The sequence below is a fragment of the Lepus europaeus genome, chromosome X (assembly GCF_033115175.1).
Source record: "Lepus europaeus isolate LE1 chromosome X, mLepTim1.pri, whole genome shotgun sequence".
Classification (NCBI taxonomy): Eukaryota; Metazoa; Chordata; class Mammalia; order Lagomorpha; family Leporidae; genus Lepus; species Lepus europaeus.
In genome coordinates, this window is record NC_084850.1 from 72271428 (window position 1) to 72285340 (window position 13913).

Below are 13913 nucleotides of genomic sequence, written 5' to 3' on the forward strand. Positions count from 1 at the left end.
CTCCCTCTCCCCTTCCATTCACATCAAGATTCATTTTCAATTCTCTTTATATACAGAAGATCAGTTTAGTATATATTAGGTAAAGATTTCAACAGTTTGCCCCCATATAGCAACACAAAATGAAAAAAATACTGTTGGAGTACTAGTTATGGCATTAAATAATAGTGTAGAGAACATTAAAGACAGATCCTACATGATATATTTTTTAAAAAATTAATTTTCTATGCCATTTCCAATTTAACACCAGGTTTTTTTTTTCATATCCAATTATCTTTATATACAGAAGATCGATTCAGTATATAATTAGTAAAGATATCATCAGTTTGTACCCACATAGAAACACAAAGTGTAAAAATACTGTTTCAGTAATAGTTATAGCATCACTACACATTAGACAACACATTAAGGACAGATCGCACATGGGATGTAAGTACACAGTGACTCCTGTTGTTGACTTAACAATTTGACACTCTTGTTTATGGCGTCAGTAATCTCCCTAGGCTCTAGTCATGAGTTGCCAGGGCTATGGAAGCCTTTAGAGTTTGCTGACTTTGATCTTATTCCTATAGGGTCATAGTCAAAGTGGAAGTTCTCTCCTGCCTTCAGAGAAAGGCACCTCCTTCTTTGATGGCCCTGTTCTTTCCACTGGGATCTCACTCACTGAGATCTTTCATTTAGGTCTTCTTTTTTTTCTTTTCCATGGTATCTTGGCTTTCCATGCCTACAATACTCTCATGGGCTCTTCAGCCAGATCCGAATGCCTTAAGGGCTGATTCTGAGGCCAGAGTGTTGTTTAGGACATCTGCCATTCTATGAGTATGCTGTGTATCCTGCTTCCCATGTTGGATCCTTCTCTCCCTTTTTGATTCTATCAGTTAGTATTAGCAAACACTAGTCTTGTTTGTGTGATCCCTTTGACTCTTAGACCTATCAGTGTGATCAATTGTGAACTGAAATTGATCACTTGGACTAGTGAGATGGCATTGGTACATGCCACCTTGATGGGATTGTATTGGAATCCCCTGGCACATTTCTAACTCCACCATTTGGGGCAAGTCCGATTGAGCATGTCCCAAATTGTACATCTCCTCCTTCTCTTTTTCCACTCTTAAATTTAACAGGGATCACTTTTCAGTTAAAATTTCAACACCTAAGAATAAATGTGTGTTAATTACAGAGTTCAACCACTAGTACTAGAACAACAACAACAACAACAACAACAACAAATACTAAAAAGGATAAAGTATTACATTGTACATCTAGAGTCAGGATAAGAGCTGATCAGGTCATTGTTTCTTATAGTGTCCATTTCACTTCAACAGGTTTCCCCTTTGGTGCTCAGTTGTCACCAATCAGGGAAAACAAATGATATTTGTCTCTTTGGGACTGGCTTAATTCACTCAGCATGATGTTTTCCAGATTCCTCCATCTTGTTGCAAAAGACCGGGTTTCATTGTTTCTTACTGCTGTATAGTATTCTATGGAGTACATGTCCCATAATTTCTTTATCCAGTCTACTGTTGATGGGCATTTGGGTTGGTTCCAGGTCTTAGCTATTGTGAATTGAGCTGCAATAAACATTAATGTGCAGATGGCTTTTTTATTAGCCAAATTAATTTCCTTTGGGTAAATTCCAAGGAGTGGGATGGCTGGGTTGTATGGTAGGGTTATGTTCAGGTTTCTGAGGAATCTCCAGACTGACTTCCATAGTGGCTTAACCAGTTTGCATTCCCACCAACAGTGGGTTAGTGTCCCTTTTTCCCCACATCCTCTCCAGCATCTGCTGTTGGTAGATTTCTGAATGTGAGCCATTCTCACCGGGGTGAGGTGAAACCTCATTGTGGTTTTGATTTGCATTTCTCTGATTGCTAGTGATCTTGAACTTTTTTTTCATGTGTCTGTTGGTCATTTGGATTTCCTCTTTCGAAAAATGTCTATTGAGGTCCTTGGCCCATCTCTTAAGTGGGTTGTTTGTTTTGTTGTTGTGTAGTTTCTTGATTTCTTTGTAGATTCTGGTTATCAACCCTTTATCTGTAGTAGAGTTTGCAAATATTTTTTTCCCATTCTGTCGGTTGCCTCTTCACTTTCCTGACTGTTTCTTTTGAAGTACAGAAACTTCAATTTGATGCAATCACAAATGTTAATTTTGGTTTTGACTGCCTGTGCTCCTGGGGTCTTTTCCAAGAAGTCATTGCCTGTACCTATATCTTGCAGTGTTTCTCCAATGCTCTCTAATAATTTGATGGTTTTGGGTCGTAGATTTAAGTCTTTAATCCATGTTGAGTGAATTTTTGTGTAAGGTGAAAGTAGGGGTCTTGCTTCAAGCTTCTGCATGTGGAAATCCAATTTTCCCAGCACCATTTATTGAATAGACTGTCCTTATTCCAGGGATTAGTTTTGGATCTTTGATCAAATATAAGTTGGCTGTAGATGTTTGGATTGATTTCTGGTGTTTCTATTCTGTTCCATTGGTCTATCCATCTGTTTCTGTACCAGTACCATGCTGTTTTGATAACAACTGCCCTGTAGTATGTCCTGAAATCAGGTATTGTGATGCCTCCGCTTTGTTTTTGTTGTACAGGATTGCATTGGCTATTCGAGGTCTTCTGTGTCTCCATATGAATTTCAGCATCATTTTTTCCAGATCTGAGAAGAAGGTCTTCGGGATCTTAATGGGTATTGCATTGAATGTATAAATTGCTTTTGGGAGAATAGACATTTTGATGATATTGATTCTTCCAATCCATGAGCATGGAAGATTTCTCCATTTTTTGGTATCCTCTTCTATTTCTTTCTCTAAGGTTTTCTAGTTTTCATTGTAGAGATCTTTAACGTCCTTGGTTAAGTTTATTCCAAGGTATTTGATTGTATTTGTAGCTATTGTGAATGGGATTGATCTTAGAAGTTCTTCCTCAGCCGTGGCATTGCCTGAGTATACAAAGGCTGTTGATTTTTGTGCATTGATTTTATATCCTGCTACTTTGCCAAACTCTTCGATGAGTTCCAGTAGTCTCTTAGTAGAGTTCTTTGGGTCCCCTAAATAAAGAATCATATCATCTGCAAAGAGGGATAGTTTGAGTTCTTCCTTCCCAATTTGTATCCCTTTAATTTCTTTTTCTTGCCTAATAGCTCTGGCTAAAACTTCCAGAACTATATTGAATAGCAGTGGTGAGAGTGGGCATCTCTGTCTGGTACCAGATCTCAGCGGAAATGCTTCCAACTTTTCCCCATTCAATAGGATGTTGGCCGTGGGGTTTTCATATATTGCTTTGATTGTATTGAGGAATGTTCCTTCCATACCCAGTTTGCTTTGGGTTTTCATCATGAAAGGGTGTTGTATTTTATCAAATGCTTTCTCTGCGTCTATTGAGAGAATCATATGGTTTTTCTTCTGCAGTCTGTTAATGTAGTGTATTACGTTGATTGTTTTGCGAACGTTGAACCATCCCTGCATACCAGGGATAAATCCCACTTGGTCTGGGTGGATGATCTTTCTGATGTGTTGTTGCGTTCTATTGGCCAGAATTTTATTGAGTATTTTTGCATCTATGATCATCAGGGATATTGGTCTGCAATTCTCTTTCAATGCTGCATCTTTTTCCGGCTTAGGAATTAAGGTGATGCTGGCTTGATAGAAAGAATTTGGGAGGATTCCCTCTTTCTCGATTGTTCTGAATAGTTTGAGAAGAATTGGAGTTAGTTCTTCTCTAAATGTCTGGTAGAACTCAGCAGTGAATCCATCTGGTCCTGGGCTTTTCTTTGTTGGGAGGGCCTTTATTACTGTTTCAATTTCTGTGTCAGTTATGGGTCTGTTTAGGTTTTCTATGTCTTCCTGGCTCAATTTAGGTAGGTTGTATTTGTCCAAGAATCTGTCCATTTCTGATAGATTTCCCTGTATGCTGGCATACAAGTCCTTGTAGTAATTTCTGATGATTCTTTTTATTTCTGTGGTGTCTGTTGTGACGTTTCCATTTTCATCTCTGATCCTATTGATTTGGGTTTTTTCTCTTCTTTTTTTTAGAAAGTTGGGCCAACGGGATGTCAGTTTTGTTTATTTTTTCAAAAAACCAGCTCCTCGTTTGGCTGATTTTTTGTATTTTTTTTTTGGATTCAATCCTGTTGATTTCTTCTCTGATTGTAATTATTTCTCTTCTCCTCCTGGGTTTGGGTTTGGTTTGCTACAGATTTTCTAGATCCTTGAGATGACTTGAAAGCTCATCTATTTGGTGCCTTTCCAATTTCTTGATGTAGGCACCTATTGATATAAACTTTCCTCTTAACACTGCTTTTGCTGTATCCCATAGGTTTTGGTATGTTGTGCTGTTATCCTCATTTACTTCCAGAAAATTTCTGATTTCTCTTTTAATTTCTTCTATGACCCATTGTTCATTCAGGAGCACGTTGTTCAATCTCCATGTGTTTGCACGTACTCTAGGGATTCCCGAGTTGCTAATTTCCAATTTCATTCCTTTGTGGTCTGAGTAGCTGCATGGTATGATTCTAATTCTTTTGAATTTGCTGAGACTTGCTTTATGGCCTAGTATGTGGTCAATCCTAGAGAAGGTTCCATGTACTGCTGAGAAGAATGTAAAGTCCTTAGATGTAGGATGAAATGTTCTGTAGATATCTGTTAGATCCATTTGGGCTATAGTGTCATTTAAATCTACTGTCTCCTTGTTGATCTTCTGTCCTGTTGATCTGTCTATCTCTGTGAGTGGAGTATTGAAGTCCCCCAGAACTATTGTATTGGGGTCTAAGTCTCCCTTTAAGTCCCTTAACAAGTCTTTTAAATAAGCTGGTACCCTGTAATTAGGTGCATATATATTGATAATCGTTATATCTTCCTGTTGAATGGATCCCTTAATCATTAAATAGTGCCCCTCTTTGTCTCTCCTGACAGTTCTTGTGGTAAAGTTAATGTTGTCCGATATTAAGATGGCTACGCCCGCTCTTTTTTCATTTCTGTTGGCATGTTATATATTTTCCAGCCTTTCACTTTCAGTCTGTATGCATCATTGTTGGAAAGATGAGTTTCTTGTAAGCAGCAAAAAGATGGGTTTTGTTCCTTAACCCAATCGGTGTCTTTTAACTGGACAGTTCAAGCCATTAACATTCAATGTGACTATTGAGAAGGAGTAACTTTGCCCTGTCATTTGCCAAAGATTTTTTCTAATATATGGTTTGAGATTCTTGTGATCTTTTGCTGTGAGGTTTCCTTCCTTTACCTTCTTTCATATTGGTGACCGTGTTTCTGTGTTTCTGTATGTAACACATCTTTAATCATCTTTTGCAGGGCTGGACGAGTGGCGACAAATTCTTTCAATGTCTGTTTGGTATGAAAGGTCTTTATTTCACCTTCATTCACAAATGAGAGCTTTGCAGGATATAGTATTCTGGGCTGGCTGGCAGTTTTTCTCTCTTAGTACCTGGGCTATATCTCGCCATTCTCTCCTAGCTTGTAGGCTTTCTGATGAGAAGTCAGCAGTGAGTCTAATTGGAGATCCTCTGAGAGTAATCTGGCGTTTCTCTCTTGCACGTTTTAGAATCTTTTCTTTATGTTTCACTGTGGTGAGTTTGATTACGACGTGTCGTGGTGAGGCTCTCTTTTGGTCATGTTTATTAGGGGTTCTATGAGCTTCCTGTACTAGGATGTCTTTGTCCTTCTCCAAACCTGGGAAATTTTCTGCTACTATCTCACTAAAAAGGCCTTCTAATCCTTTCTCCCTCTCCATGCCTTCAGGAACTCCTAGAACCCGAATATTGTGTTGTTTAATAGTATCCTGTAGATTCCTGACAGTATTTTTTAGATTTCTGATTTCTTCTTCTTTTCTTTGATTTGACTGTTTCCTTTCCTGTTCTCTATCTTCTAATTCCGATATTCTCTCTTCTGCTTCGCCCATTCTGTTTTTAAGGCTCTCTAATGTGTTTGTCATTTGATCTATTGAGTTCTTCATTTCATTATGGTTTCTCATCTCTATCACAGTTTCCTGTTCTGCTAGTTGTTTCATTTCATTTTGATTCCTCATTAATATTTCATTTTCATGAGAGAGATTTTCTGTCTTGTCCATTAAGGATTTCTGTAGTTCAAGAATTTGTTTTTGAGAACTTCTTAATGTTCTTATCAATTTTTTGTGATCTGTTTCTTGCATTTCCTCTATCTTTTCATCTTCATAATCTTGCATTGGGGTGTCTTGTTCATTTGAGGGCATCAGAGTGTCTTTCTTGCTCTTGTTACCTCGGCTTCTATGTTTGTTGTTTGGCATGTTGGAGATAATTTATGTTTTTTTTTTCCTGTTGTGTTTTTTTCCCGTTATACTATGCCTCTAAGTGGGTTGTCTGCTTTGATGGATCCTTAGAGGCTGTGATGGGTGTGGCCAGAGAGCTCTGCTTGATTCTTCAGGTTTAAGGCTGTGCAAAAAGTGACTCACCCAGATTGTTCTCTCCCTTGCTCCTTGCTGGATTGCTCTCTCTCTCTCTCTCTCTCTCTCTCTCTCTCTCTCTCTCTTTTTTTTTTTGACTCAGTTGGGAAGTATTTCCGCACAGCTGAGTGGAATTGAGGGTAGTTGAAATCTGGCCTCTGTTAGTATTCGTTTGATCTACCCCTGGGACCACACAAAGAGTTTATGCAGCCCTCAATGTGTTCTCAAGTTTCACCATAGACCCAAAGTTCCTGAGTTTGTGTACTTGTTGCCGCTTTGCATATGTAAAATGGCTCCTGCTCTTTGTTTTGCTCAAGTGGAGAGAGAGGCCTCTGCCTTTCCCCACCAATGTCTCGGGTTTCTGATGCTTTTGTCTTACCTCCGGTTCTTGTCCTGCGCTGCCAAGATTCTGCGGCTCGGCTCCCGCGGCTGGGCTTCCACATGGTGGGCTCCCTGTAGGTCCTCTGTGTCACATCCACTAGATCATGAAGCGTTTCCTCTGCAGTTTTTTTCTTGAGTCTTTTCCTGAGGCTACAGTAATTCCACTTTTATGAAACTAAATTTTCCCAGACTATCAGTGCACGTCCTCACTATCTGTCATCTTGGCTCCGCCCTAATCATATGGTTTTTATTCTTAAGTTTGTTAATGTAGTATAGCACATTCTGATGCATTGTTGGATTCAATTAGCTAGTATTTTGTTGAGGATTTTTGCATCTATGTTCTTCAGTGATATTGGTCGGTAGTTCTCTTTCTGTTTTATCTTTTTCAGTTTTAAAAATTAAGTTTATGTTGGCTTCATAGAATGAGTTTGTGAGAACTCCATACCTTTCAGTTATTTAAATAGCATGAGAAAAATTGGAATTCATTCTTTTTTTTAAGCATGTTGTAGAATTCAGCAGTGAAGCTAGCTGGTCTTTATTACTGATTCAATTTCTGTCTTGGTTATTGGTCTGTTTAAGTTTTCTATGTCTTCATGACTCAATTTTGGTAGATTACATGTGTCCAGGAATCTATCCATTTTTTCTAGGTTTCCTCACATGTTTGCATACAGTTCTTTGTAGTAATTCCTGAAGATTCTTTTTATATCTGTGGTCTGTTTTATTAAATTTCCTTTATCATCTTTGATTCTATTGATATGAGTCTTCTCTTTTTTTGGTTAGTTGGGCCAATGGTGTGTCAATTTTGCTTGTTTTTTCAAAAAAACAGCTCTTCACTGTTCTTTTGTATTCTTGTTTCAATTTTGTTTATTTCTTCTCTCTAATTCTAATTATTTTTTCCTCCTCCTAAGTTTGCATTTGGTTTGTTATTGTTTTTTTCAGGTCCTTGAGATGCATTGATAGCTCATTTATTTTGTGCCTTTTGTTGCATCCAATAAGTTTTGGTATGTTATGTTGTAATTTCCATTTCTCTTAGGGTATTTTAAAATTTCCCTTTCAACTTCTTTCACCTGCTGGTAATTCAGACATTTGTTCTTATTTTTCAAATATAATACCTCCTATTATTTATTTCTAGATTTATATGATGGTGGATGGACAAGGTACTTGATATGCTTTTAATCTTCTTAAATTTATTAAGATTTGTTTTGTGGCCAATTATATGATCTATCCTAAGGAATATTGTATGTGCATCTGAAAAGAATGTATTCTACTGCTATTGCATGAAATGTTTTATATATGTTTGTCAGATTCATTTGATCTAATAGGGATGAGGAATGTTCAGCTGGCAGGCTGTATAAGGCCTGTGAAATCATTTGGTCTGTCCCTACCACAGTAACCACAGGCAGGACTCAAAATTCTATAAATCTATGGCAGGTTAGTTTTAAGTTGATAATTTTGTATAGCCTGCAAAAGTTGTTATAAATATCCAAATGGTCCTTAGAAGAAATAGTTTCCCCACCATACTATAATGTAGTTCAAGTTCAATGTTTGCTTATTTTTTTTTGTCTGTGTAATCTGCCCATTTTGGAGAGTGGAGTATTGGAGCTTGTTATTTTATTGCAGTGTATCATTTTCTTAACATCTATTACTATTTATTTTATATGCTTATGTTCTCCATGACTGGTGTACTTATATTTATAATTGTTATAACTTTTAGGTGAATCTACACCTTTAGCATTATATACTTGCCTTCTTTGCCTCATTTACAGTTTGACTGAAAGTCTATTTTTTCTGAGATCAATATAGCTTATCCTACTTCTCATTTTCTGTTTCCATGGATTGTCTTTTCCCATCCTTTTACTTTCAATATATGTGTATTCTTAAAGGTGAATAGTGTCTCTGCTAGACAGTACACAGTTGTTCCTTGTTTATTTTTTAATTCATTTAGCCATTGTATGGCTTTTGATTGGAGAATTTAATTCATGTCCATTCGAGGTGATTTTTGATAGGTGGCAACTTACTATAGCTGTTTTGTTAATTGTTCTCTGGCTGTATTATGGAACCTTTGTTCTTTATTTCTTCTCTTGCTGCCTTCCATTGTGATTAGATGAATTTTCTTCAGTGGGATGTGTTGATCCTGCCTTTCGTTTATCTACTTAACTGCTTTGCTTTTTAGTTACCATGAGGCTTACATAAAAAATCTTACAGTTAAAGCAGGCTATTTTAAGCAACAACTTCCGTTGCATTCTTAAAAATCCAGTATTTTACTTCATTGGTACCCCAAATTATCTTGTTTGTTGCCGTGATTTATCATTTTATGTTATATATCCTTTAAGAAATTATTGTAGCTATTGTTTTAATAAGTTTCAAATTTCATGTTAAAGATGTTATTTTCTCACTGAAATCACTGTTAGAGTATTCTGAATTTGGCTCATTTTTATCACGGAATTTTGCAGTTTTATAGATTTTCTCATTACTAGTTAGCATTCCTGCCCTAATACTAGTTCCCATGGAAGTCCTTGCTTGTGGATTTCTTCTCTTTCCAGGGAATTTTTTTTTTTTGACAGGCACATTTAGACAGTGAGAGAGACACAGAGAAAGGTCTTCCTTTCTGTTGGTTCACCCCCCCAAATAGCTGCTACAGCTGGTGCACTGTGCCAATCCGAAGCCAGGTGCTTCCTCCTGGTCTCCCATTCGGATGCAGGGCCCAAGTACTTGGGCTATCCTGCACTGCCTTCCCAGGCCACAGCAGATAGCTGGACTGGAAGAGGAGCAACCAGGACAGAATCTGGCACCCCAACCGGGACTAGAACCTAGGGTGCTGGTGCTGCAGGTGGAGGATTAGTGAAGTGAGCTGCAGCGCCAGCCCAGGGAACTTTAATCACTTGCTGACAAATGGAATTAAAAGATAAGTTTATTTTGGTGAAAAATATTGAAGAAAGACTCTTTGTATCTGCTGTCAATTTCTTCAGTGTTTGAGGCAGCCATTTGCTCCATTATGCCACTTATGAGAGATCTGGGATGATTTGTTAAAAAAAAAAAAACAAGCGAATAATTATAACTATTATGTCAGAATGGTGATTCTAAGCTTGTTACATGCCAGACCTGAAACTGGAAATCTCTGGTAATGTTTTTATTTCAATTACTGATGTTTTTACTTGAAAGTTTGTTTCCTTTGAAAAATTCTGTGCCTGTAAATATTCTTTGTTGACATTTTTCTCATGCTTCCTTTTAGTTTTTGAACATGTTTGAAGTACTTGATTTAGAAGGTTTGCCTAGTAAGTCTAATTCTTGATTCTTCAGGGCAATTTGTATTTGCATTTTTCCCATGTGTATGGATTGTAGATTTTTTTGTGTGTCTTTCCACTGTGTATGGTTGTGTGTATATACAACTTAAAACTGGGCATTTTATCTAATATATTGTGGCAACTCTGGAAATCACATTCTACTCTTCCCCCTAAACACACACACACAGACACACACTCCAACTCAGAGTTGGTTAACAGATTTTGTTTTTTTTATCTCATTTTATTTTTATCATTTATATTTATTGTTTATTTTTATTTATTTTATTTATCTCAATTTATTTCACAAAATTTATATTCTTTGTCCTGCATAGCCACAAAGTCTTTCTTTTTTGGCTTAATGGTCACCAAAAGATTGAATAAAGCTTTTCCTAAATACCTGTAACCGGTAAATCTCCCAGTCTTTGCTGAGGGATTCTGTGTTCTTTGAAAACTTAGTCAAGCATTTTACTATTCTATCTCAGCTTTTACTTCTTGCCAGCTCAAAGCCTCAGAATTTGCCAATGTTAGGATTAGTACCTATTCAGAAGGTCTCTCTTGAGTGTATGCATGTCATAGAAACATGCAAGATATTTCAGATTTATAGGAATATGCCCAGCTCAGCTTTTCAGAACCAGATAAGTACCATTCATTTGTCAGTTTTTCATTTTTTTTAAATTTTTATTTAATGAGTATAATTTCCAAAGTACAGCTTATGGATTACAATGGCTTCCCCCCCCATAATGTCCCTCCCACCTGCAACCCTCCCCTTTCCCGCTCCCTTTCCCCTCCCATTCACATCAAGATTCATTTTCAATTCTCTTTATACTAAATTGATCTTCTGTATATAAAATAAAGATTAACAGTTTGCACCCACACAGAAACACAAAGTAAAACACACTGAGTACTAGTTATAGCATTAAATCAAAATGTACAGCACATTAAGGACAGAGATCCCACATGAAGAGCAAGTGCACAGTGACTCCTGTTGTTGACCCAACAAATTGACGCTCTAGTTTATGGTGCCAGTAACCACCCTAGGCTCCCGTCATGAGTTGCCACGGCTATGGAAGCCTTCCGAGTTCACCGACTCTGATCGTATTTACACAAGGTCATAGTCAAAGTGGAAGTTCTCTCCTCCCTTCAGAGAAAGGTACCTCCCTCTTTTTTTTATTTAAGGGAAAGGGTTTATTGGGGAAAACCCAACAGACCAGAAAGCTGATTCCAGCCAAGACTGGGAGAAATGTCACTCATCTTTTGTAGGTAGAGGGGTTTGTCTGTAGAGAAATTTTGAACAATTATACAGCATTAAGTGGGGAAGAGGACCATCAGTACACACAGGTTGGGAGTAGAGCCATTGGTGGTAGAGTAGAGGTTATGATTACAAAGGAATGAGGCCCAAGTGCGCTAGACAGGGTCTAGAACAAAAGACAGAGTCATTAATAGAAGAGCCAAGAAAGGTGCTGTCTAAGTTACAATTAAGTTTTCTGATTGAGAGGCAAATAGAACCTGACAGAAGGGGCTTGATAATAATCTGTTGGGCTTTAGGCCTTGTAAGTTAAGAGGCCCAGACCTATCTCTTCACATGGGGTACATCCTAAGGGAGGTGTGAACCTCCTAGGGGAAGGCACTCTGTTGACTTTCATTACTTGGCTGGGCGGGGAGGAGAGCTGGCCAGGTAAAGGCAGGTGGCATCTCTAACAAGAAATGTACAGTTCTGCCTGCAATGTTGCTGACCCTACTTGACCATCCCCTCAGCTGCAGTGGTTACTTTGGAAGTTGGGCTGAGTGAAGGGCTTTTCAGCTTAGAGCCAATAAGATCTGTGGCTCTGACCTGGGCATCCTTCAACTCCAGGGCAGGTCCATTTCCAGTGATCCAACTCTTGGCAGAGCTGCCAGGGCTCTTCACAAGCTGACTTTTGCTGAAGCCCAGGCTTACCACATTGAAAGCCACTGCAGTGGACTGGCCTGTTGGGTCTCCTTGAGGGCAGATCACTGTACAGATCAGCCATTAATAGGCCTGCCACCCATTGCTTCTGATGCCTAGCTTTCTTTTCCTCCTGCTTTGTGTTAAAGCAGACCAGAGGATGCAAGTCAAGGGAGTGCCCGTATCCCATCTCTAATCTTCGGTGGCCTGAACTACAATTCTATAGTCACAGGCATGTTCTGTAGTAGTTTTTCTAAGGTAGACAATGCCCATGAGGAAAATTATATACTCACTTTAAAACTTTCTTTCCCTTTGGTCTGAAAGGGAGGTTTTTTCTACTTACTGTATACTTGGCTGATGGCGAAGTGAATCTAGCTATGAAATTATAATTTAAGCTCTTATTTTGGCTATGCTATTACAGAAAAATGTTAGCCATCTCTTTTATGAGGTCTAACGATTAAATTGTGCATCCTTCAGATTCCTTCATAATAGAATTAGTTTCCTACCTTGAAGAGAATAGAGAAATGAAAGAACAAGTTGGGCTTAGAATAGAGAAATGAGGGAGCAAGTCCTAGATCGCTTGCTGACAATAGCAATATCACATGAATACTTAGCAAACAGTTTCAACCTTTAGATAACAACTTAAGAAAACATTTACAAGAAGGTCCAATGCCTTCTATAAATTTTAAGAATCATGTATTTAGAAGCACCTCTTAAATATCTAACATGGTGTAGTTTGTTTAACCAGTAAACTTAAGCACCACCATATAAAATGTTTTTAGTTTCTTTCTACCAACAAGTATAAAACATATGATACAGAGATTCAGGTCACACGAATTAAAATGTATCTTTGATTGATTTTAGCAGCTTAAATTTATGGACAATCTTATCTATAAGCCAATTAAAATAAAACTCTTAATAAAATTTTTCCATGTGGACATACAATATGTACACACATATAACCTAACATAATAGACCAATATAGCAATTTTAATAATAGCTTTTAAAATCTTTAACTCTTTTTTGTAAATTGCCAATTGATTTGAATTGCTTTTTGTTTTTAGTAACCTCAGTTAAGCATACTTTCTCTCTGTTGGTACTGTTAATACATTATTGGCTTCATCTGTTTACAGAGCTGTCCCAAAGTACTGAATACAATAGAAGTGGCTGGAAAAAGTCCATAGGAACCTATAGGAGGACAGCTAAACACAGAACCAACAACGCTTTAGTTTTATGAGCAGCAAATCATATATAACTGTGGATGACAAAAGACTTTATGCTGCCATGTTTAAAATTATAAACTCATCAACCAGCAAGAGGCACTTGCTTACTTCACAGTATTTTTGAAAGCACCTGTAGGATTTTACAAGTATCATTTTCTAAAGTTTATATTTTTTTGTTTATTTGAATGGCAGAGAGATAGACAACAGACAGAGAGACAGACCAAGATCAACCATTTGCTGATTCATTCCCCATATGCCCACAACAGTCAAGCCTGAGCCAGGCTGAATATGGTAGCCCAGAACTCAATCAAAGTCTCCTTTGGGGGTGGAAGGGACCCAACTACTTGAGTCATCACCCACTGCCTCACAGGGTGCACATTAGCAGGAGGGTGGAATCAAGAGCAAAGCTGGCACTCAATCCCAGACACTGTGATATGGAATACAGGTGTCTCAAGCTGTTTAACTGCTGTGCCAAATGCTCACCCATAGCTTTTAATTTCAGTGGTTTTATTTGGCCAATATTTTGTCCCAACTTTTATCCAGCATCTCAGTTACCTACCATTGTCTCTGATTATATTGGACAGATTCTTCTAGTGAAAAGGTTGTTCACACTGGACAAGTCGAGTCAGGTCACATATAGACAACATTATAAGTGAAATTATATAAGATTTCAAAGACTCAG